Below are 23,755 nucleotides of genomic sequence, written 5' to 3' on the forward strand. Positions count from 1 at the left end.
TTAATTAATTTGGCAAATAACATATTATGTAGCTGTACATTATCCGAAAACTCCTTTTGACTAAAAAAAAAATAGTCCTAAAAATCATCTTTCTAGAGAATGTTTCATATATTAAATAATAAAACACCATCTGCTGATCTTTATTATTTACTTTAATCTAATTGTACTTTATTATAACTGTCTTAATTATATTCTAGTTACATAATGTTATCTTTATTATTATTATTTTTATTATTATTATCATCATCATCAGCTATAAAAATCACAGTTTCAATATTATATTCACTGCACTTTATTGTCTCTGTAAGTGTAAACTACAGTGACAAAAAAAAGTTGAATCAAATCTGATCTAATTTTACACATCCTTGTGATCACTTACATTACAGCTATAAATCAAAAATCAAATACTTTCTTCTTTTAAGCTTAATAAACCAGATGGCAGTTAGAATGCACTTTTAAAAAAATGGCAACACATATGGTCTTATGGAAACTATCTGGCAGCATTATTTTTTGAATATAAAAAACACATTATGTGGAATATTCACCAAATAAACCCTGTGTATCCTGTTTATATATGTATAAAAAATCATAGCATTTTAGACTGAGCATGTTAATAACCTGCTGTTTAGTTGCAGCCAGCATTTCTATCACAGGTGTTGCTATAGAAGTTGTGGAATTAAGAATTCAACACTTCACAGGTAATAAAAAATATATAATCTCTCAAAGATTATGACACAAGACGCCTGTGCCCACTATTGTGTTGACAGGAGAAGAAAGGGTAATAAACCAGAGGCAGAAAATAAATTCAGCTAGGAGTTTGATTTATTTGTTTGTTTGTTGGTTTGTTGATTTCACAAAGCAAATATGACAATTCAATATCACATTATTCCTCTCATTATATATAGTTTATAACCACTGGCAGACTGTAATCATAAATTCTTCATATGTACAGATAATATACACAAACTAGTAGATATCCAAAAGATCTAAAAAAAAAAATAAAAAAAAAATCTACCTTCTCTTAACTTCAGACCCCATACTAAACGTATCAGTTTGTGTACTGAATGACATTGAGGATCACATTTTGTCATTTTACACAATGAGAGTAATGCTTACCCTGCCATGCCTCCACTCAGGCAAGAATACTGGCATCAAGTGGCTGCATTTAATGTGAGCATAAGTAACCAGCCACATGGCATCATAAAAATTGACCCCAAATGGGTCAGGTGCCTTGGCTTTTAATGTTCCATCAGTGAACCATTTTCAGCCATGAAATTCATACCAGAAAAGGAGCTTGCCCGTTCTGTTGGGGCACAGGCCAAATTTACACCTGAATGTGTTTGATGAGCCTGAGATTAACACTTTATAATGCAATTATATTTATTCTACAGCTCCAAACGTGTACATACAATCTAATGTATTAAATTCAAATAATTATTCAACTTAATTATAATGTTGCATTCTACAAGTCTTTAGAATATGCAAATGTATTATATTTTTATTGTTCCTATTACACTTCGGATAAAACTTCTACGCAATGTTTATATTTTGTATCAAGGAGTATACAGTGGTACCCGGTTATGTCGATGTCCTAGGGGGTCGCCAAAAAGCATCGAAATAACCGATGATCGAGATAAACGAAAATCAAAATGGCGGCAGTATATTAACGTGCTTGAAATTTCTTTATGTACATGATGTGCGTTAATAAATGAGAATGTACATGCACGTGTTTTTGAAGGGGTTTTTTACACAACAGCGTTGCCGCGATTTGTTTGATGAAGGCATGCTATAAAAATACATACAGTCAAAAAAAAAAAAAAAAAAATTCACAGCACCCCCTGTTCAAAATTACTTCCAGCGGCCCTGATCCAGTACATGTTTATCTGTCAGGAATCCACCTGCCACGCCTCCTTCGGCCTCCTTCGGCCCCCTTCGGCGTGTAGGTGTTTTCTCACCCGCTTTCTCTGAAGCTCCCGGGTTTAATCGCGCACATATAGTGCTCGTTTATCATCATCACCAGCTCCTATTTAAACTTCCACACTCTCACTGTCCGTTATTGTTGGTATATGTTGGTTCACGGCGGTCGTTGTTATCGCGCATGCGTATCCCGGTACGTGTCTTCCCACCGGCACTCTCTCACCGGCTGCGCTTTTCTTCCCAAAGCGCATCGCGGATCCCCCCCCCCCCCCCCCCCCGATCCTGCCGGTGTTCATTCTATGCTTTTGCTGCTCATCCCACGTTCTCCCGTGTGCTGTTCAGCGCCGCGCTTATACTTTCGCCTCCCGTTCATCGCATAACATTTAACAACAAAAGGCATATGTGCACTAACTAACAGCAGAGATTCACCAGTATACAATACAACACCTGTAGCAGCTGTAAGGTTTGATTTTTCCGCCACTTTCGCGAGTTCTTCTGCGGCTGCACAGCGCCGATCGAGATAACCGACGTTAAATGGCAAATTCCCCCCCTTGTGCTCGAGATATCAGGGTTCGGCGACATAAAACGATAAAAAAAAAATGCTTAGACAAAGCGAGAATTTGGCGGTTCCACTTCAAAAACGTCGACTTAATAGGGTTGTCGAGGTAACCGAGGTCGAGATAACCGGGTTCCACTGTATATGATTTATTCTTCAAGAAGGCTTAAGATATAGGAATCGTAATATGAGCAGCTATTCAGGCAAAAAAAAATCTTTTTGAGTATGATATTTTCATTAAACATTGAGAATATCAAAAAACAATGCTAAATACAGTATATAAAATGAAACCAGAAAGTTATGGCACATTTAGCAGTCTCCATATACAGTAGTGTTCTAAAAGTAACTCTAACAGCATTAAAGTTCTGCACTTTAACACACACATAAGAAATGGAACTATAACATTTTATTTATCTGGGCAAGTCAAGCTTTTCATTTTTCTATTGCGTGAAACATATTACTTGATTTTACACACCATTTAAAGCATAATCTTTTACTTTTTACTCTAAATTTACTCAGGCTACAGTTAACAATATGTTTTATTCTAATGTTTATTAATAAATGCTGATAAAGTAATAAAACAGTGCATTATCTTACAACTCTTAAGCAGGGCCTGACCAGGACACAAATTCAAGCCGGGTAAACTAATAATTTACCAATTTACTAGGAGCTCCTGCACATCTGCTCCTTTAACTACCCTATCATGAAACATAAGCTCAGTGAATAAAATCATGCAGGCAAGTTTATGAGCTTCAGGTAATGCCAAGATCAAATATTAAAATGTGGAAAAATGTGACTGTGACTGAGGCATAGCTGCTGGTGCCAAATTGGTTGGTGCAAAAAGAGTTTAAGTAACTGTCAGCAAAAAATCAATTCTGAACAGGACTCCTCCGGTATATCATATAACCACTCTCTGCATCTCTGAACACACAGATTTTTCCAGGTTTAATATGGTGTCCTTAATGATATGGACTCTGTATGTCTTTTTTTGTTCAATATGATGGGCTACATTTGACAATAATAAAACAAATGTTGTAATAGTGATCTCCTGTGTCTTACAAAAGCTAATTCTGACGTTCAAATCTCATTAAAAAAAATTTTTTAATTATTTAAGTCAAAGCATACTATTAATTGCTTATGAAGAATTACTCAATACCTACAGCAAAACATCTACTAAAGGTATGGAAGTCTGGAGCGATAAATATTTTTTTAACATTGTACATTAACACTTAAGGCATTCAAACTTTAAAAGAACACATATGAAATTAAGTAGTGAACAGAAAATAAACAACCCAGAATGTTTTATATTTTCAATTCTACAAAGTGCCCACCTTTTGCTTTGATGATACCTCTGCACACTCTAGGCATAATCTCAGTCAGCCTCATGATGTAGTCACTTGGTATGGTTTTCCAACTTGAGGAGTTCCCAGAGATGTATAAGTGCTTGTTGTGTGCTCTCAATTTAGACTAAATCACCGAAAAGGTTACCAACAAAGCACCCCCACACCATCACACCTCCTCCTCCATGCTTCACAGTGGGAACCACACGTTCAGGAACTGTCCGTTCACTCTCTGTTTGTCTAACAAAGACACAGCAATTAGAACCAAAAAATCTCAAATTTAGATGCATCATACCAAATGACAGTTTTACACTGATCTAATGTCCATTTTTTCTATTTCTTGCACCAAGCAAATCTATTCTGCTTGTTTTTCTTCTAAAGTAATAGTTTCTTTGCTGCAATTCAACCAAAAAGGCCTGAAGTCTCCTTAGAACAATGGTTGTCTCGGTCTGCCACTCCCAAAAAAGCATTTTTGTAAATCTGCAGTTTCTAAAGCTGGTAATTCTAATAAACGTATTCTCTGCAGCAGAGGTAGCTTTTGGTCTTCCTAAATCTATAGTGATTAATGGTGTTGATGTGTTTGATAGAAACTGCACTTTGGGATATATTTAAAGTTCTTAAAAAAAATTATTTGACTGACATTCATTCCTTAAAGTAATGATGCACTTTCTTTTCCCTTTACTTAACCAATGTTAACCAAATGTTTCTTGACATAATATGGATTAATACAGTAGTTGTAGTACCACAAATATGGCTATTGACTATGTACTCATCATTTCCTATTCACAAGACAAACAACAGTCTAAACCCTAGCACATTAAGAAGCCAAGAAATGTCACAAATTATGTCTTGACAAGGCACACCTGTGTAATAAAAACCATTCCAGGTGACAGAATATATATATAAAAAAATGTGTCAATTTAAGGTACATTTAAAACAGAAAAAAATGTGTGATTAATTTGCGATGAGATGAGTTATAACAATCATGCAATTAATCACGATTAAATATTCTAATCGATTGATTTTTATATATATATATATATATATATATATATATATATATATATATATATATATATATATATATATATATATATATATATACATACACACACTCATCTTTGATTAAAGCGGGTCTTACATAAAATTGTCACAAAACCCACCAATAAGTCATGAGTGCTCCCTAAAGGTGTTTTAAAACATTCATTCATTCATTCATTTTCATTCATTTTCTCCCGCTTATCCGTAATTCGGGTCGCGGGGGCAGCAGTCTAAGCAGGCCCCCGCCTTCGACTGCTGCCCAATCCTCACAGCACCGTCCCTTACGGTCCCTCCTGCAGGTGGTGAGCCCACTGGAAGGCGGCCCAACGTCACGGACCTTGATATTTCCCTCGTAAGGGACCCCTGGAGCATAGAGGGTTAAGGGCCTTGCTCAAGGGCCCAAGAATGGCAGCTTGGCGATACCGGGGCTCGAACCCCCGACCTTCCGATCGGCAACCCAGCGCCTTAACCGCTGGAGCCACCACTCTCCCTGTTTTAAAACAGTTAACTTAAAAAAAAAAAAAGGCTATAACTCGAGTCCTACCTTAATTATAAAAAAAACTTCAGTGTAAATCAATCATTTCAAAGCTGACAAAGCATTAAAGTATCAAATAAGTTAACAATACATTTATTGTATGCTTCCAGGAGTCTTTTATGAGTTCTGTTTTTTGAGTACCATTCGCAAAATGTGGAAGAAGACGTCAAAAATTACAGATCAGACAGCTGAAGGTCAAGGTGAATGGAATTTATAATTATCTACCACTTTTACTTCACAAAAAAAAGCCTGACCAAAAAAATCCACATGGCTCAAATAAAATATAACTAAAAACATTTGTACATGTTTGGCCTTGATCATTTTATGAGTTTTTAATTGATGTACCACAATCTAAATGCCTGATTCTCTTCTCAGCCCACTTCATATGACCTTTAATATAAACTGAAAACATTTATTTGGACTGATGAATGCAAAATGTAAATGTATTCAATGATTGGTGTTCAGTTACCAACACTTTAACACAAAACATTTAATGCTACAGCTTAATAACTCATAGGTAACTCAAAATCTATAAAAAAATATATTACTACTAATGTAGTTATATATATATATATATATATATATATATATATATATATATATATATATATATATATATATATATATATATATATATATATATATATATATATAAAACACAGTATATGTATGTATATATATATGTATATTCCTATACAAGGAACCATTGAGAAATACTACTGTACTGTTATGTGTGTACTACAGTATATTTACATACTGTATTATATACAGTTACAAAATTCTAAAGTGCAACCTTTTTTTTCTAATATTTTGAAGAAAGCCAAATGTTGAAATGTACTATTTCTACTACTAGTTTGGGGAAAGCCATACTACATCACATGTTCGTGTTTCTTGTCAAACAGGTGAACAAGCAAATTTCAAGGCAATTGTCATAGGGAATCCAAAACCTACTGTCACCTGGGCCAAAAATAATGGAGATGTATTTGACCAACAGAAATATCAGACAAAGTTCAATTCCCATTTCTTTTTTCTGCAAAAAGATAAAGGCAATTCTGAAGATAATCCTTGCTCTTTATGTTCTAGATGCCAAGGGTTTTGCAACAGACAAGTTTGACCGAGCTTCTGTCACAGTTATACTAAATGCTATTGAAGGTATGAAAACTGTTATGACATTTAATGTTTACATTTATATTCAGTTCAATAATTGCAAATGTGAATAGTATGTTTGTATTTTAGTGGGATACAAGAAAGACAAAGCAAGGAAAGCTCAAAATTACACTGAAAAGAAAAAAGTCTCATTACATTTCTATTGAAATTCTAGTAATTCAATTGACATTTTTTTCCAGTTTTTAAACTTTGTTTTTTGTTTTTATGTGTCCAAAAACTGCCCCAAAAAGGAAGGAGAAATTGACCTGAACGTCTGTAAAATTTTGCTCAGTGCTGATAAGAAAGATTATGAGTGCATTTGTGCTGAATATAGAGTGAATGATTTCTGGTGGATGCTAAGGAAATGTAATGAAATAATTGCACTGTATGGAAATAAAGGATCATTGCTTTCCTGCTTAACCCAGTTTGTCAAAAGCATTTCCAACCTAAAGCACATTAAAGTGAAATCCAATGGCACAGCATTATTTGAAGTTGATTTGGATCTTGTAGACCCAAGTAGTAGGATATTCATTTACAAAGTGCGGCTGAGAAGAACTACTATCCTAAATGATACATTTATTATGAAATCAATGAGGCATTTTTCTTTAAAATTTTGATTCAATGCATAGGTTGGAGAAATCATCCAATACGCCATAGAGATGAAACACAGCCTTAAACAAATTGCCAATAATTTTGTGTTTACTTTTAGGAATCTCCTCTCAGATGATGCTATCCTTTATCAGTTTGATGTTGAGAATGTAACCATGTTCTACACTAATTTTAAGAGTAACTGTACAAATGTGATGTTTATCATAGTTGATTACTCTACTAATAATTTTTTTTAGTTCCAAAGGTGAATTTCCTGGTGAAGCTTCAGGAGGTTAAAGCTTTGGGGAGAGAAGATACAGTGTTTGAGTGTGTTGTATCTAATTACCTCTCAAAAATCCTGTGGGTGGGCAAGAATGTCCCTCTGGAACAGGGAGAATAATATGACATAACAGTTTCTGAAGACAAGCTGATTCACCATCTGGTGGTGAAAGACTGAATGCTTGTGGATAAAGGCTGCTGTGGCAGGTATCATGCACTCTAATACTTGGCTGAGAGTAGAGGGTACTCTTATTCACCCTAATGTAGGTGATAAAGAAACCTATATAAAATTAATTAAATATATTAACCTTCTATCTACCTTACATGTTACTTAAATAACTCCTGATATATTTTCCCTGTTACTTCTCATTTCTGTTTTATGACCAGCTTGATAATGATCCAAGCCTCCACGGCAAAATGAAAGTGCGAAAAATAACGCGGGCAGGAGGATCGGCCCATGATCTGACAAAAATTGCTGCAGAGAGGCTGCAAAGGGACAAAAAGGAGATTATATCAGCTTTCAAAACAGCTCTGCCAGAGAAAGAAGCAACAACTTCTGGAGACAGCAACACTTCTTCATCTGGTTCAGGATCTGGCATTGCTTCTGTGTCTGAGGGGGTTTCTGCTTTTGAGTTTAGATCTGGCTCTGTACCTCGTTTAGTAGCTGGTGCCTGCTCTGACATTGAAAGAACAGGTAATGATGGACAGCTGGGTAACATCTACAGTCATAAAAATAGGAATTATTTTTATAATGTATAGAAATACTAATAGTAAAAATAATAAATAAAAAAAACGTCAACATATTCAAAAAGTACTGTAGTTTGTCATTTATGTTTTTATGCCACATAGTGGCACTCTAAGAACACTCTAAATTAGGTGTGTAACCAATTCTAAATTATTTGAGAGAAATAAAATGTTCTAAACAGATACAAAACCAGATATAAATAGAGAGGAACGTTTTTTTTCTACCAGCGTGTGCAAATAAACCTTGCAAAATCTGCTCAATGTGCCTTTTTTGGGTCAGCCTCTAGAGAAGCCATGATGAATGGAATCAATACATAATAATCCCTATCCACAGAGATAATACCTACCACAAGACCATCAATATTTCCTGTTTTATAGAACCATCTCCTGAATGGCAAAGATTAGGATGTATAAGAAGGCAAGGAGGTCAGTCTTACTAACACTAAAGAGTATCCAATGTTTATAGAACCACCAATACATACACCATTGTAGACACCCAGCAATCACATCAGTATGTGCTTGTTGAACATTTACTGTAATTCCAGATTTAGTCCTCACTTTGATTGTTTTTGGCTGTGGGGATTCACATATTCATTCACCTACAAGAACTTTAGTGTGGTCAGGGTTCATTGGAGATGAGGTCTGAGCTATGTGCAGGCCATTTGCGTTGTTCACCACCAACCTTGGTAAACTACGTGTTTTGTGCACAGGAATATTGTCACACTGCAATAAGTTAGGAGCCCTTCAGTTCTGCTAAAGTCAAATCTCAATACTACATAGACATTCCAGACAAATGTATGCTTCCAAATGTGTGCCAACATTATGGGGAAGACCTATATTTGGAGGTAATATTTAAATGTCCAAATACTTTTATATATTGTATAGTGTACATTTAGTGAACATAATTAGCAGACCAAAAGTCAAAAGGTTGAAAAGAAGTTTTCCCTCTTGTTCTTGGGGCTACTTGTTTGTCACAGTAAAGGTGTCTATTTAATGGACAGTTAAAATTAGATGGGGTTTTTTTGTTGTTGTTTTTTTTAACAATAATCCGAGGTGATTGGGGGTCATTAGCACCTGTGGAGGAAGCAAGATCAGACTTGATAAAATCTGGAAAAAATACAGAACTGTTCCTTACATCTGTATCCAGGAAGACAAATTCATCCACCATTGAAAAAAAACTGTCAAAATTGTCAGTAGTATACAAGCAACATAATAAATAAATATTTCTTAATCTTATTCTTATTTTATATTAATATTGAGATAATGAACAACTAATATATAACACTAGTATTTAACTGTGTATTGTAGCAGTATCAATGTACAAAACCCTCTTCATTGTATTCACAGTATATCTTTTCTGCTTTTCAGTTTTCAGTCTTTTCAGTTAAAGCAGTGTAAAATGTAGCAGATGCATAAAATCTATTGTACAAAATGCTTGTGACACAAAAAAAAAATCAGAATGCATCCTTCAAAACACGTGTAAGAAATAATGCCAATATTTGTGTGCTATAACCATGATTTGGTAGTCATCTTCTTCTTCTTCTTCTTTCGGCTGCTCTCATTAGGGGTCGCCACAGCAGATCATCCGTCTCCATACCACCCTGTCCTCTACATCTGCCTCTTTTACACAAACTACCTGCATGTCTTCCCTCACCACATCCATAAACCTCCTCTTTGGCCTTCCTCTTTTCCTCCTACCTGGTGGCTCCATCCTCAGCATTCTTCTACCAGTATAATTCATGTCCCTCCTCTGCACATGTCCAAACCATCTCAATCTCGCCTCCATCACCTTGTCACCAAAACATCCTACATGCGCTGTCCCTCTAATAAACTCATTTCTAATCTTATCCATCCTCGTCACTCCCAACGAAAACCTTAACATCTTCAGCTCTGCTACCTCCAGCTCCACCTCCTGTCTTTTACTCAATGCCACTGTCCCCAAACCATACAAAATTGCAGGTCTCACCACAGTCCTATAAACTTTCCCTTTTATTCTTGCAGATACCCTACTATCACAAATCACTCCTGTCACTCTTCTCCACCCACTTCACCCTGCCTGCACTCTTTTCTTTACTTCTCTAACACACTCTCCATTACTTTGCACTGTTGACCCCAGGTACCTGAATTCCTCCACCTTCTCCAGCTCTTCTCCCTGCAACCGCACCACTCCACTGCATTCTGTAGTATGTATTCTGTCTTACTCCTACTGAGTTTCATTCCCCTTCTCTCCAGCGCATATCTCCACCTCTCCAGGCTCTTCTCAACCTGCTCCCTACTCTCACAACAAATCACAATATTATCCGCAAACATCATAGTCCAGGGAGACTCCTGTCTGACGTCGTCCGTCAACCTGTCCATCACAACTGCAAACAGGAAAGGGCTCAGGGCCGATCCTTGATGCAGTCCAACCTTCACTTCACTTCACTGCCGTCACACTGTCCTCATACATGTCCTGCACCACCCTCACATACTTCTCTGACACACCTGACTTCCTCATACAATACCACAGCTCCTCTCTTGGCACCCTGTCGTACGCCTTCTCTAAATCCACAAATACACAATGCAGCTCCTTCTGTCCTTCTCTATACTTCTCCATCAACATCCTCAAAGCAAATAAGGCATCTGTGGTGCTCTTCCTCGGCATGAAACCATACTGTTGCTCACAGATGGTCACCTCTTCTCTCAGCCTGGCTTCCACTACTCTTTCCCATAACTTCATGGTGTGACTGATCAACTTAATTCCCCTGTAGTTACTGCAAGACTGCACATCTCCTTTATGCTTAAAGATCGGTACCAGCACACTTCTTCTCCATTCCTCAGGCATCTTCTCATCTTCCAAAATCCTGTTAAACAATCTGGTCAAAAACTCCACTGCCATCTCTCCTAAACATCTCCACGCTTCTACCGGTATGTCATCTGGTCCAACCGACTTTCCACTCTTCATCCTCTTAATCGCTGCTCTCACTTCCTCCTTACTAATCCTATCCACTTCCTGCTTCACCAACTCCACATCATCCAACCTTCTCTCTCTCTGATTTTCCTCATTCATCAGCTGCTCAAAATACTCCCTCCACCTTCTCAACACACTCTCCTCACTAGTCAACACATTTCCCTCTCCATCCTTTACTGCTCTAACTTGCAGTACATCCTTCCCATCTCTGTCCCTCTGGGTTATGATTTGGTAGTCATCATAGATTCAAATTTGTGACCTAGAGGGAAATTATGTTTGTGGCCATTAGCTTAATATTAAACACCTCCATGAGTCTATTAGATGATCAAGCTTGCCTGACCGGCCAACTGTCAGAAGATGCAGCTCATGGCAAACTACCAGAATTTGTCACTAGACCTAACAATAATAAAACTGATGGAGTTTGTTTTACTAATGCAGAAAAGGAAAGACTTGTGTATACATCAACTTCAAAATAATCAGCATCTATTGCATATAATATTTGCAATATATATTTATCACAATATTCTTTAGTACTGCATTGGTTTCAAAATAACAGACTGCAAAAATGATTAGATTCAAACTACATGTATGCAATCAAATACAGTATGTATACCCAGGACATAGGGTGAGACAGGTTAGATATATTTTTGTGTGATAAATTTTGACAAATATATTTAAGGAAAATGTTTTATAGTTCATGTAAATATTATTTTTTTTTGTTAAAGTATTGCCTCCTAGATATTTTGGTAATAATTATGGGATTCTGAAATATAATTTTTTTCTATGTTAGGTTACTTCCGAAATGTCTATTTGTAAAGATGCAAGCACTCCTAAACTGCCTACCCAAAGTTGCAAGGATACTAAAACTGAAAAACTGTTTGCAGCAAATGGCTGCCAAGCCACACTTTTAGCTGGATGTATTACATTTTTATGTTCTTCTTTGTAACTTAAAAAAAATCAGCTGCATTATTTTTTATATTTTATGACTTGTAGATCCAAACTGTTAAACATCATTACATATAGTGTAAAATGGAAAGAAAAAAAAAATCTTCTCCTTCTTCTTCTTTTTTGGCTGCCCCCATTAGAGGTCGCCACAACCAATTATCCGTCTTCATACTACTCTGTCTTCTACATCTGCCTCTTTGAAAACCAACTACCTGCATGTCTTCCCTCACCCAATGAAAATCTCAAAATCTTCAGCTCTGCTACCTCCAGCTCCACCTCCTGTCTTTTACTCAATGCCACTGTCTCTAATCCATACAACATCGCAGGTCTCACCACAGTCCTTTAAACTTTCTCTTTCACTCTTTCAGATACCCTTCTATCACAAATCACTCCTGCCACTCTTCTCCACCCACCCCACCCTGCCTGCACACTTTTCATCACTTCTCTAACACACTCTCCATTACTTTGCACTGCATACCTCCACTTCTCCATAACAATATCATTTGCAAACATCATAGTCAATGGAGACTCCTGTCTGACCTCGTCCATCAACCTGTCCATCACCACTGCAAACAGGAAAGGGCTCATAGCCGATTTTTGATGCAGTCCAACCTCCACCTTACAAACACACAATGCAACTCCTTTTGACCTTCTCTATACTTCTCCATCAACATTCTCAAAGCAAACAATGCGTCTGTAATGCTCTTCCTTGTCATGAAATCATACTGCTGCTCACAAATGGTCACCTCTTCTCTCAGCCTGGCTTCCACTACCTTTTCCCATAACTTCATGGTGTGACTGATCAACTTAATTCCTCTGTAGTTACTGCAGGTCTTCACATCTCCCTTATTCTTAAAGATCGGTACCAGCACACTCCTTCTACATTCCTCAGGCATCCTCTCACCTTCCAAAATCTTGTTGAACAATCTGGTTAAAAACTCCACTGCCACCTCTCCTAAACATCTCCATGCTTCTACTGGTATGTCATTTGGTCCAACCGACTTTCCACTCTTCATCCTCTCACTTCCTCCTTACTAATACTTTCCACTTCCTGCTTCACCATCTCCACATCATCCACCCTTCTCTCTCTCTCTCTCTCTCTCTCTCTCTCTCTCTCTCTCTCTCTCTCTCTCTCTCTATCTCTCTCTCTATCTCTTTCATTTTCACCTTCCCAACACACTCTCCTCACTAGTCAACACATTTCCATCTCCATCCTTTATTGCTCTAACTTGCAACACATCCTTCTCAGCTCGGTCCCTCTGTCTGGTCAATCGGTACAAATCATTTTCTCCTTCCTTAGTGTCCAACTTCTCATACAGCTCCTCATATGCCTTTTCCTTGGATTTTGCCACATTCTTCTTTACCTACTGCCGCATCTCCTTTCTATTTTCAGATGTCATGGCTAGTACCTTTCTAGCTGTCTCCCTTATCACTTCTGCAGTAGTTGCCCAATCATCCAGCACCTCTTTACCACCACCGAGCCCGTCACCCTCTTATTTTTTTTCAATCCTCACTCTCCTCTTCTTCTTTACCTCCAAAAGCCATCCTACAGACCACTATTTGATGCTGTCTAGCTGCACTGTCCCCTGCCAACAACTTACAGTCTCCAATAACCTCCAGGTTGCATCTCCTACATAGAACATAGTCCACCTGTGTGCACTTTCCTCCACTCTTATACCTCACCCTATGATCTTCCTTCTTCTAAAAATATTTTAGAAAAAATTTGTTAAATAAATAATAAACTAGTTGGAAAAATTCAAATTGTAATTTTTTTTTTTTTTTTTAATGTTTCAGCTGCATCTGAAATAGATTATGATGAAATGCACAGGTTCTCCAAACCTGTGGTGATTAAAGCAGGTCAAAATGCCACCTTCAAGATGAGGTTCCCAGCACAAGATTCTCTGGTGATTAAATAGTTTAAGGAAGATTCTGAGCTGATTGATGGTGGTAGAGTGAAAGTGGTAAAGAAAGCGAACCATAGCTGCCTTCAAATAAAAAGAAAAAGTGTGCAATCAGATGCTGGAGAAATTAAGATTCATCTTAAAAACCTTAATAGAATTGCTTAAGCTTTATCCAGGCTGGCTGTGCTTGGTAATGCCATTTTTAATAAATATTAGAATTCAAATTCAAATCAAATCAAATTTTATTCATCACATACACATACATACAGGGTACGACATGTAGTGAAATGTTTTGTACGATGGTCCGGCTTGAGGGAATAGGATGGGGGAAAGAAAAGGAGGCACATAAATAACTATAAGGTATAAGAAAGGCTATTAAAATAAAATAAAATAAAATATAATATAATAAAATAAAAATAAATAAATAAATAAAATAAAATAAAAGAATATAAGGTATAAAGATATATATATATATATATATATATATATATATATATATATATATATATATATATATATATATAAAAGGATAATGTATGAGCAAATATACATATGAACAGTAAACAGTGTGTAGTGAAAGATGTAAACAAAATAGAAATGTAAACAATATGTAAACAATATGTAAACAATAGGCAATTGTGGTGGGTTGTCCATAAAGTGTCCGTGTGCGGTATGGTGTGGTGTAAAGGTCCGTAAAGTGTCCATGTGCAATATGGTGCAATATGGTCCATGTGGTATGAATAAAATAAAAAGCGCACTGTGCTGTGCAAGTCCAGAGTTTAAAGTGTCGTGGTGCGAACGGTGAGATATGTTTTAAAGTGACGTGGTGCGAAGGTGAATATATGTACAGAGAAGTGTGATGATAATGGTGGAGAGAGTGGGCCAGTTCTAGATCCTGGGTGTTTCCTGGTTTAAACACCGGATGGCCTGCGGGAAGAAGCTCCTCCTCATTCTCTCTGTGTTCGCTTTCAGGAAGCGGAAGCGTTTTCCTGAACGCAACAGAGAAAAGAGTCCATTGTTGGGATGGCTGAGGTCCTTCATAATCTTCCTGGCTCTGGTCCTGCACCGCGTGCTATAGATGTCCTGCAGGTTAGGGAGCTCAGTGTGGATGGTACGTTCAGCTGAACGCACCACCCTCTGGAGGGCTCGTCTGTCCTGCATGGTGCTGTTCCCGACCATGTTGCTGTTCCCATGGTGCTGTTCCCGAACATGGTGCTGTTCCCGAATAAGAATATATTCTTATTCTATTAAATATAAAATACTTCTCGTTTTTTTTCAACAGAGAGGCCAAGTCCACCAAAAGGCCTAGTTGAGGTTTTATAGTGCACATCCTGTGTAATTTAACTAAAGTGGAACACACCAAGTAATGATGGTGGCTCACCAGTAAAAAATGACATAATTGAGAGGCAGCAAATAGGTCAAAGTATTTGGAAGAATTTAGAGAAAGTCTCGGCTGATTGGCTTACCTTTGATGTAAGAAATATATGCCATGGAAAGAAATATATATATATATTACGGCATATATGCAGAGAACTCTGAGGGCATTGGTGACCCACTGGAGACAGACAACATTCATACAGTGTTGTGAAAAAGTGATTTCTTATTTCTTTGCATGTTGGTCACACTTTAATGTTTCAGATCATCAAGCTAATTTAAATATTAGTTAAGGATTTAAGGTAACACAACATGCAGTTTCTAAATTAAGGTTTTTATTATTGAGGGAAAAAACATCCCAAACAACATGGCCCTGTGTGAAAAAGTGTTTGCCCCCCCCCGGTTAAAACATCACTAGGTCACGTAATCACGTGTAAAATCTGGCCAATAGGCAGTCGTGACGTCATTGGTGACACAAACCAGGAAGCTACAAAATGGGAGCACGATCGGAGCGACATTAGCTTTTGGAAAAGTAGAAGGTAAACGCTGCGGGGATGTAGGGAGTATGGCACGTTGACGCTGCTTTCGTTTCCTCAGGGACCTAGTGACGTTCCCTTTCAGGAACTTGATCTGTGTCGAAAACGCTTTGGGAATGAGTGTCCAATCACACCATACTGACCAGTCCCTGCCTAGTGTGTCTGAGAACAACCTGCATGCAGGACAGAGGAGCCGGGAGTAGCTCTGATGTCAAGGTCATAGAACCTGGCAAAGGTCTCAACCCGCAGCATTACAAATGTCCTGGAGGGACACTCCAGCGGACCAGGCCGACACAGTTGATTTTGCTTTACCTGGTTAGAGACTAGGAAAGGAGGAGGGCAGAATGCCTGTAAAACGACATTTCTGTGGCTACTAAGGCTGACATGGAACGACCGACGGCCCGCACCGTTTCCTTGGTGGTCTAAGGGTTAGGTCGACAGCGCGGAGTAACTCCTTGATATCATCAGCCCCAGAGTTAAATCCCTTACATTTTACATTTTACATCAACATACCAGTTTAAACCAGTGTTTATTGTTATAATTCACTGTACACAAGCCAAATATGCATATATTTGTGGAAAACAATAATATTATTTAATAAATAAATAAAAGACAATGATTACAAAATTAATAATATAATACCTGCTACTGCTTTGCAGAGGGTGTCGCTCAACCTCTGATCTCTGCCGAGGACGTCGCTCTGCTCCAGACCTCCGCAGGGGACGTCGCTCCGCTCCAAACCTCTGCAGAGGATGTCGCTCCACTCCAGACCTCCGTAGTGGGAATCGCTCAGCCTCTGGACTTTGTCATGGGCGTCACTCGGCCTCTGGACTCCGCCAAGGGTGTTGCCCCGTTCCATGCCACCGCAGAGGGCTTCGCTCCATTCCAATAAACCAGTCAATATATAAAATATGCTGCTATTTCTTCCTGACACTCTACATTATTTAACATTATATGAAAATGGTTCCCTCACAGTTTTTCTGATATCACAGCACTGTTTATTACCAGATGAACCCAAGAAACCAGGTTTAGTGACATTGGAGCAGCATTTCCATGGTAAAGTATCCATCACATGAGCTCCATCACTTGATCAGGAACAGGATAATCAGCTACACTACATTGTAGCAAAACATGACACCAACATTTGCATATGGCACACAATAGCCAATCACCACTTCTGTACAACTTACACTGCCAATATCCAGTCTGGACATGAGTATCATTTCAGAATCTATGCTAAAAATGATATGGAAGTGTCTAAACCTTTAAAATCACCCACATGGAGTGCTTTACAGCATAAAAAGTAAAAACAATATTTCTTAGAGGATGTGTGTGCACATGAGAACTAATTATTCTAATTATTAAATGAATATTACTAATCATTAGGAATATTACTAATGGGAGAAGCCGAAAGAAGAAGAAGTTTATTGTAAACAAGTATATATAAAGAAAATATTTATAAATTTAATAAATCTTAACTGACAAGCTGAATCAGACAGGATTCAGCTTGTTTACAACTGATTTATTAGCCTGATTTAATTTTCTACAAAACAGAAAAAAATATTACAAACAAAATTATGCTGATTTAAAACATCCTGTCACATCCATGGTTATACACAGAGAGAGACGAGCCTGCCCATCACTTTCAACAGCATTTCCTTTTTAAAATGTGATGAATAGATTTAAATGTTTGTCCCAATTGTTTGCTTTTCTTTATTTTTTATATTCACTCATGAAAGAGAATTATATAAACAAATATTTCTTAGTGGCCATTCAATGCTAGTTACTGATTTGAAGAAGTAGTATAAAGGAAGTGATTTAGATAAAGACTACAAAGCAGTTCTATAAGTGACTTTGAATAATGGGATCTGCTATACGCCATAAATGTAAATAAATATACAATGTAATCATGGCGGTACAATGTACACATAAAAGTGTAGTAATCCATGCAAATTACATGCTCTAAATCTGGTAAATAAAAAGTATAAATTAGTTTTCTTTGCATAATTTTACACACTTAAAAGCATAAGTTTAATTCTAATATTTTTTATGAAAATCACCTTTTTGCTTTTAAGAATGATGTATGTATGTATGTATGTATGTATCTTTATAAATAAGGCCTAATATCTACAGAGCAACACTTTGGAGCCAGTACAAACTGCTTTACATTTCCTTTACAAATTTTAATATCTATTTAATTTCAATTGTTTGTCTAGCTTTCATATTTAAAACACTGCCAGCCTCACTCACTTTTAAGAGGCCCCCCTTTATTATGGTTCCTCTGAAAGTCCACTCTCCACCAAAGGGCTACCAGTGCTATATGACATGTGCTGTTCAAGGCTACCCCAAACCCCATGTTTCTTGGTACTTGAACGTTGTCTGCATCGACTCTAATAAACATAAACTACATCACCAATGTTAACGGCGTGTGCTCCATGTACATCCTCGGAGGATGCTGGCAAATACAAATTGGTCGCAGTCAGCTCATTTGAAAAAGCAGAGTGCTCAACCAAACTACCTGTTAAAGGTATTATTATTATTATTCATTCATTCTCTCCCGCTTATCCGTATTTCGGGTCGCGGGGGCAGCAGTCTAAGCAGGCCCCTGCCTTCGACTGCTGCCCAATCCTCACAGCACCGTCCCTTACGGTCCCTCCTGCAGGTGGTGAGCCCACGGGAGGCGGCCCCACGTCACTCCGACATCACGGACCTTGATATTTCCCTCGTAAGGGACCCCCGGAGCATAGAGGGTTAAGGGCCTTGCTCAAGGGCCCAAGAGTGGCAGCTTGGCGATACCGGGGCTTGAACCCCAGACCTATTATTATTATTATTATTATTATTATTAATAACATCAATATTATTATTATTATTATTATTATTATTATTATTATTATTATTATTATTATTTAGTGAGTCAGCGGAATTGCTCTTATTAATGTTTTTGGGTTTTTCTGAAGAAACTATGGCATGTTGATGTAGGGAAAGTACCAAGATGCTACACTGTAGATGCTTGAAAAAAATGTATGTAATTTACCTACATATATTTACAATAATTAATTAATTAATTAATTACTTAATTAATTAATTAATTACAATTTCTTCCCATTTTACATAATGCTGATAATATAATACTTATATTACTGAATTTGGATGCTGTATAAAACTCAATTTCTCTGTGGTCTTTTTGTTATCTTACTACATGTAAGGCATGCAGGAGCTTGACAGAATTATATTTATATTCTTCATAATAAAATTACTGCTATACGCTTGTGTGTATTGTGCCAAAGCTTCTTAAAGCCTTGAAAACCTATGTCTCATAGGTTGGTTTTTTTATGTAATATTTAAAATGCTAAACTTTTTAAGAATGGCATATAGGTCATTTTTGTGGTTATCATAGGTCATTTTGTCTATACTGCACAGCCAGAACTGCAAAGATGGACAGACCTAAATATCAGTGCCACATTTCATAGACAGACTGCATGAGTTTTACTACTAGGAAATGAAGAGCCTGGCATTTCATGACACGCTCAGAAGTGTCCATGGGCTGGATATACGGCTGTCAGATGTCTGAAATGTCAGTTTCATGTTACATGTTTACACATACAGTGTTTCTTGGAGTTAGGTTCTTCTGTGTGGAGTTGTAGTGATTTATTATGATTTATAAGGGGGCTATCACAGACTTTCTTTAGCTATATATACAGAACAAATAAAGATGAACTTACACACTACACACCAAGTTGGCATGATTTACTGTATACCTACTTGTTAAAAAAACTATACTCAAGCTGGATAATATTAGCTGGATATTAAAAAACTAAAAACACTGCTAAAATGAACAATGATTTTCCTATTGCCTATACTTTCCAACAAGCAAACAAACAAAGTCTAAAATGTTATCATTTTGATTTCACTAGGTGGCCATTCCAAATTATGAAAAAGACCCAGCCCATTATTCAGGCAGCATTTTTCAAGCTCTTGTAATCATTTGTACAGTTATCTGTCACATTTAAAAAATGCACTTAAATATGTCAGTTCTATAATTGTTACTGGGCCTACTGCTTTACATCACTCTAGCCAGCATTTGGCTATGTACTGTTCAAGTAAATGTAGGTCTTTTTTTGTACATATAATTGTTATATAATTTGGTAGTGGTTAACTTTATACCAGTTAATGATTTAAAGGAGAATTTACTAATATTACTTCTTCTTCTTCTTTCGGCTTCTCGCATTAGGGGTCGCCACAGCGGATCATCAGTTTCCATACACCCCTGTCCTCTACATCTGCCTCTTTCACAACAACTACCTGCATGTCTTCCTTTACCACATCCATAAACATCCTCGTTGGCCTTCCTCTTTACCTCCTTCCTGGTGGCTCCATCCTCAGCATTCTCCTACTAACAAACCCCATGTCTGACTTCTGCACATGTCCAAACCATCTCAATCTCGCTTCCATCACCTTGTCTCCAAAACATCCTACATGCAATGTCCCTCTAATAAACTCATTTCTAATCCTTTCCATCCTCATCACTCCCAATGAAAACCTCAACATCTTCATCTTCAACATCTACCTCCAGCTCCACTTCCTGTCTTTTACTCAATTCCACTGTCTCTAAACCATACAACATCGCAGGTCTCACCACAGTCCTATAAACTTCCCTTTCACTCTTTCAGATACCCTTCCATTATAAATCACTCCTGCCACTCTTCTCCACCCACTTCACCCTGCCTGCACTCTTTTCTTCACTTCTTGATTACTTTGCACTGTTGACCCCAGGTACCTGAACTCCTCCACCTTCTCCACCTATTTTTCCTGCAAACACACAACTCCATTGCCCTCCCTCTCATTCACACACATGTACTCTGTCTCTCCAGCACATACCACCACCTCTCCAGGCTTTTCTCAACCTGCTCCCTACTCTCACCACAAATCACAATATCATCCACAAACATTCACGGAGACTCCTGTCTGACCTCATCCGTCAACCTGTCCATCACCACTGCAAAAAAGAAAGGGCTTAGAGCTGATCCATGATGCAGTCCACCCTCCACCTAAAACCAGTCTGTAGTTCCTACTGCACAATTCACTGCTGTCACACTGTCCTCATACATGTCCTGCACCACCCTCACATACTTTCTGACACACCTGACTTCCTCTTACAATACCTCAACTCCTCTCCTGGCACCCTGTCATACGCTTTCTCTAAATCCACAAACACACAATGCAACTTCTTCTGACCTTCTTTATACTTCTCCATTAATATTCTCAAAGCAAATAATGCGTCCGTGGTGCTCTTTCTCGGCATGAAACCATACTGCTGCTCACAGATTATGACCTCTTCTCTCAGCCTGGCTTTCACTACTCTTTGCCAAAACCTCACGGTGTGACTGATCAAAATATTTCCCCTGTAGTTACTGCAGGTATAAACATCTCTCTTATTCTTAAAGATTGGTACCAGCACACTCCTTCTCCATTCCTCAGGCATCCTCTCACCTTCCAAAATCCTGTTAAACAATTTCGTTAAAAACTCCACTGCGATCCTATCTCCATGCTTCTACTGGTATGTCATCGGGGCCTATCGACTTTCCACTCTTTATCCTCTCAATCTCTGCTCTCACTTCCTCCTTACTAATCCTATCCACTTTCTGCTTCGCTATCTCCACACCATCCAACCTTCTCTCTCTCTCATTTACCTCATTCATCAGCTTCTTAAAATACTCCCTCCATCTTCTCAACACACTCTCCTCACTTGTAAACACATTTCCATCTCCATCCTTCATTGCTCTAACTTGCAGCACATCCTTCCCAGCTCGGTCCCTCTGCTTGGCCAATCGTATAAATAATTTTCTCCTTCATTAGTGTCCAACTTCTCATACAGCTCCTCATATGCCTTTTCCGTAGCTTTCGCCACATACCTCTTTACCTGCTGCCGCATCTCCTTGTACTCCTTCCTACTTTTCTTATCACTCTGTCGATCCCAATTCTGTTTTGCCAACCTCTTTCTCCTTATTCTGTCCTGCACTTCTTCATTCCACCACTATTCTATTTTCAGAAGTCACACCAAGTACCTTTCTAGCTGTCTCCCTTATCACTTCTGCAGTAGTTGCCCAATCATCCGGCACCTCCTCACCACCACCGAGCCCCTGTCTGACCTCTTCCCTGAACCTCACACTACAGTCTTCCTCCTTCTGTTTCCACCATCTAATTCTTTTTTTAGTCCTCACTCTCCTCCTCTTCTTCTTCACCTCCAAAACCATCCAACAGACCACCATCCGATGCTGTCTAGCTACACTGTCCCCCGCCAACACCTTACAGTCTTTAATCTCCTTCATGTTGCATCTCTTACATAGAACATAGTCCACCTGTGTGCACCTTTCTCCACTCTTATACATCTCCATATGAATCTCCTTCTTCTAAAAAATATGTATTTACCACTGCCATTTTTATCCTTTTAGCAAAATCTACCACCATCTGCCCTTCCACATTCCTCTCCTTAAAGCCATACCTACCCATCACCTCCTCATCACCTCATACATATAGAGTCAGATAATGTCCCTGGTAGTCTAGTGGTTAGGATGCGGCGCTCTCACCGCTGCGGCCCGGGTTCGATCCCTGGTCAGGGAACCAACCCCAGCCACTTTCAGTGCCGGTCCAAAGCACGGATAAATGAGGAAGGTTGCATTAGGAAGAGCATCCAGCATAAAAACGTGCCAAATCAAACATGCGGTGGACCCGCTGTGGCAACCCCTAACGGGAGAAGCTGAAAGAAAGTTTACACAGTCAGATAATGCTTTATTATATTGGACTTCATTTATCAATCAAAGTTGCTTGTAAGCCAAACCAGATAACAAATTTAAATGTATTCATACTCGCATTCATGTTAACACATGTTACTTACCTGTGCAGTCATGTTCTTAACAAACCTCTTTTGTATTTAGTGACACCAACAAATCCATAAATCCCATAAAAAGGTGAGGTGTAAAATGGTGTGTGATAAATTATCTACACATTATCTACACTGTACCTTGGTGATCACATGTTTTTGCCAGGTTTCATTGCCTTAGCTGTCTTAGAACAATGGGGTAACCACTGTGCAAAAAGGCGATACATATAGGAATTTGTACATATGGTTAGAGGTGCTAATTTTGTATCAAAATGGGGATAGAGTGCAAGAGCAATATGTTCAGCACATTTTTATCTACAATAAAATATGTTATCAGCATTATTTATCAATAATGTCCATTGTTCGGGGGACAGGGCACATTTTGTAACAACATTTATCAACTATTATTTACCTGTTGAGTGTTTGTTTTCATTTCACAACCCAAAATATCATCTTATAATCTTATAATACTTAAAATATAAAATTAGACTCTAACATGATTTAAAACAGATAATGGCCACTTTAATAGGAACAACTGCACACATCTTAATTTATGCATTTATCCAATCAGTCAATCATGTAGCAGTGGCAGTGTGTATAAATCCTAGGAGGTCAGCAGTTTCTATAACAACCATATTACTGTCAAAGTCACAGAGATCACATTTTCCCCATTGTCTTGTTTCATGTGAATTGGAGTTTTTGAACTGAATCTGCATGAATTTATGGATTGTGCTGCTGCAACATGATTTGAAAATGTTCAGCTACAAGAGCATTAGTAAGGCCAGGCACTGCTGTCAGGGGAGAAGATCTGGCATGCAGTCAGTGTTCTGGTTCATCCCAAAAGTGTTTTATAAGGTTGAGGTTAGAGCTACATGCGGGCCGCATGATTTCTTCGACACTAGTCTTTTGCAAACCAAGCCTTTATGGACCTTGCTTTTGCAAGGGGCATTCTCAGTTACAGAAAATGTTAAAGTATATAAAGACAGGACATTATAGACAATTGTGTCCTTCCTGCTTAGTGGC

At 38.0% G+C, this 23,755-nt stretch overlaps 2 pseudogenes across 2 annotated transcripts; both read left to right on the forward strand.

Annotated features, from left to right (window-relative positions):
• Nucleotides 1-5,540: 5,540 nt before the first annotated feature.
• LOC310737315 (immunoglobulin-like and fibronectin type III domain-containing protein 1) lies at nt 5,541-15,530 on the forward strand (annotated as a pseudogene). Its single transcript has 9 exons — nt 5,541-5,589; nt 6,473-6,541; nt 6,626-6,681; nt 6,787-7,074; nt 7,165-7,321; nt 7,381-7,644; nt 7,790-8,096; nt 13,836-14,132; nt 15,225-15,530. The product of its transcript is annotated as an immunoglobulin-like and fibronectin type III domain-containing protein 1 (transcript).
• Nucleotides 15,531-16,756: 1,226 nt separating this feature from the next.
• Nucleotides 16,757-19,147, forward strand: LOC310737322 (immunoglobulin-like and fibronectin type III domain-containing protein 1; annotated as a pseudogene). Its single transcript has 3 exons — nt 16,757-17,155; nt 18,069-18,379; nt 19,140-19,147. The product of its transcript is annotated as an immunoglobulin-like and fibronectin type III domain-containing protein 1 (transcript).
• The last annotated feature ends 4,608 nt before the right edge of the window (nt 19,148-23,755 follow it).

This window comes from Silurus aristotelis (genome assembly GCF_946808225.1).
Source record: "Silurus aristotelis genome assembly, chromosome: 2".
In the NCBI taxonomy this organism is placed as follows: domain Eukaryota; kingdom Metazoa; phylum Chordata; class Actinopteri; order Siluriformes; family Siluridae; genus Silurus; species Silurus aristotelis.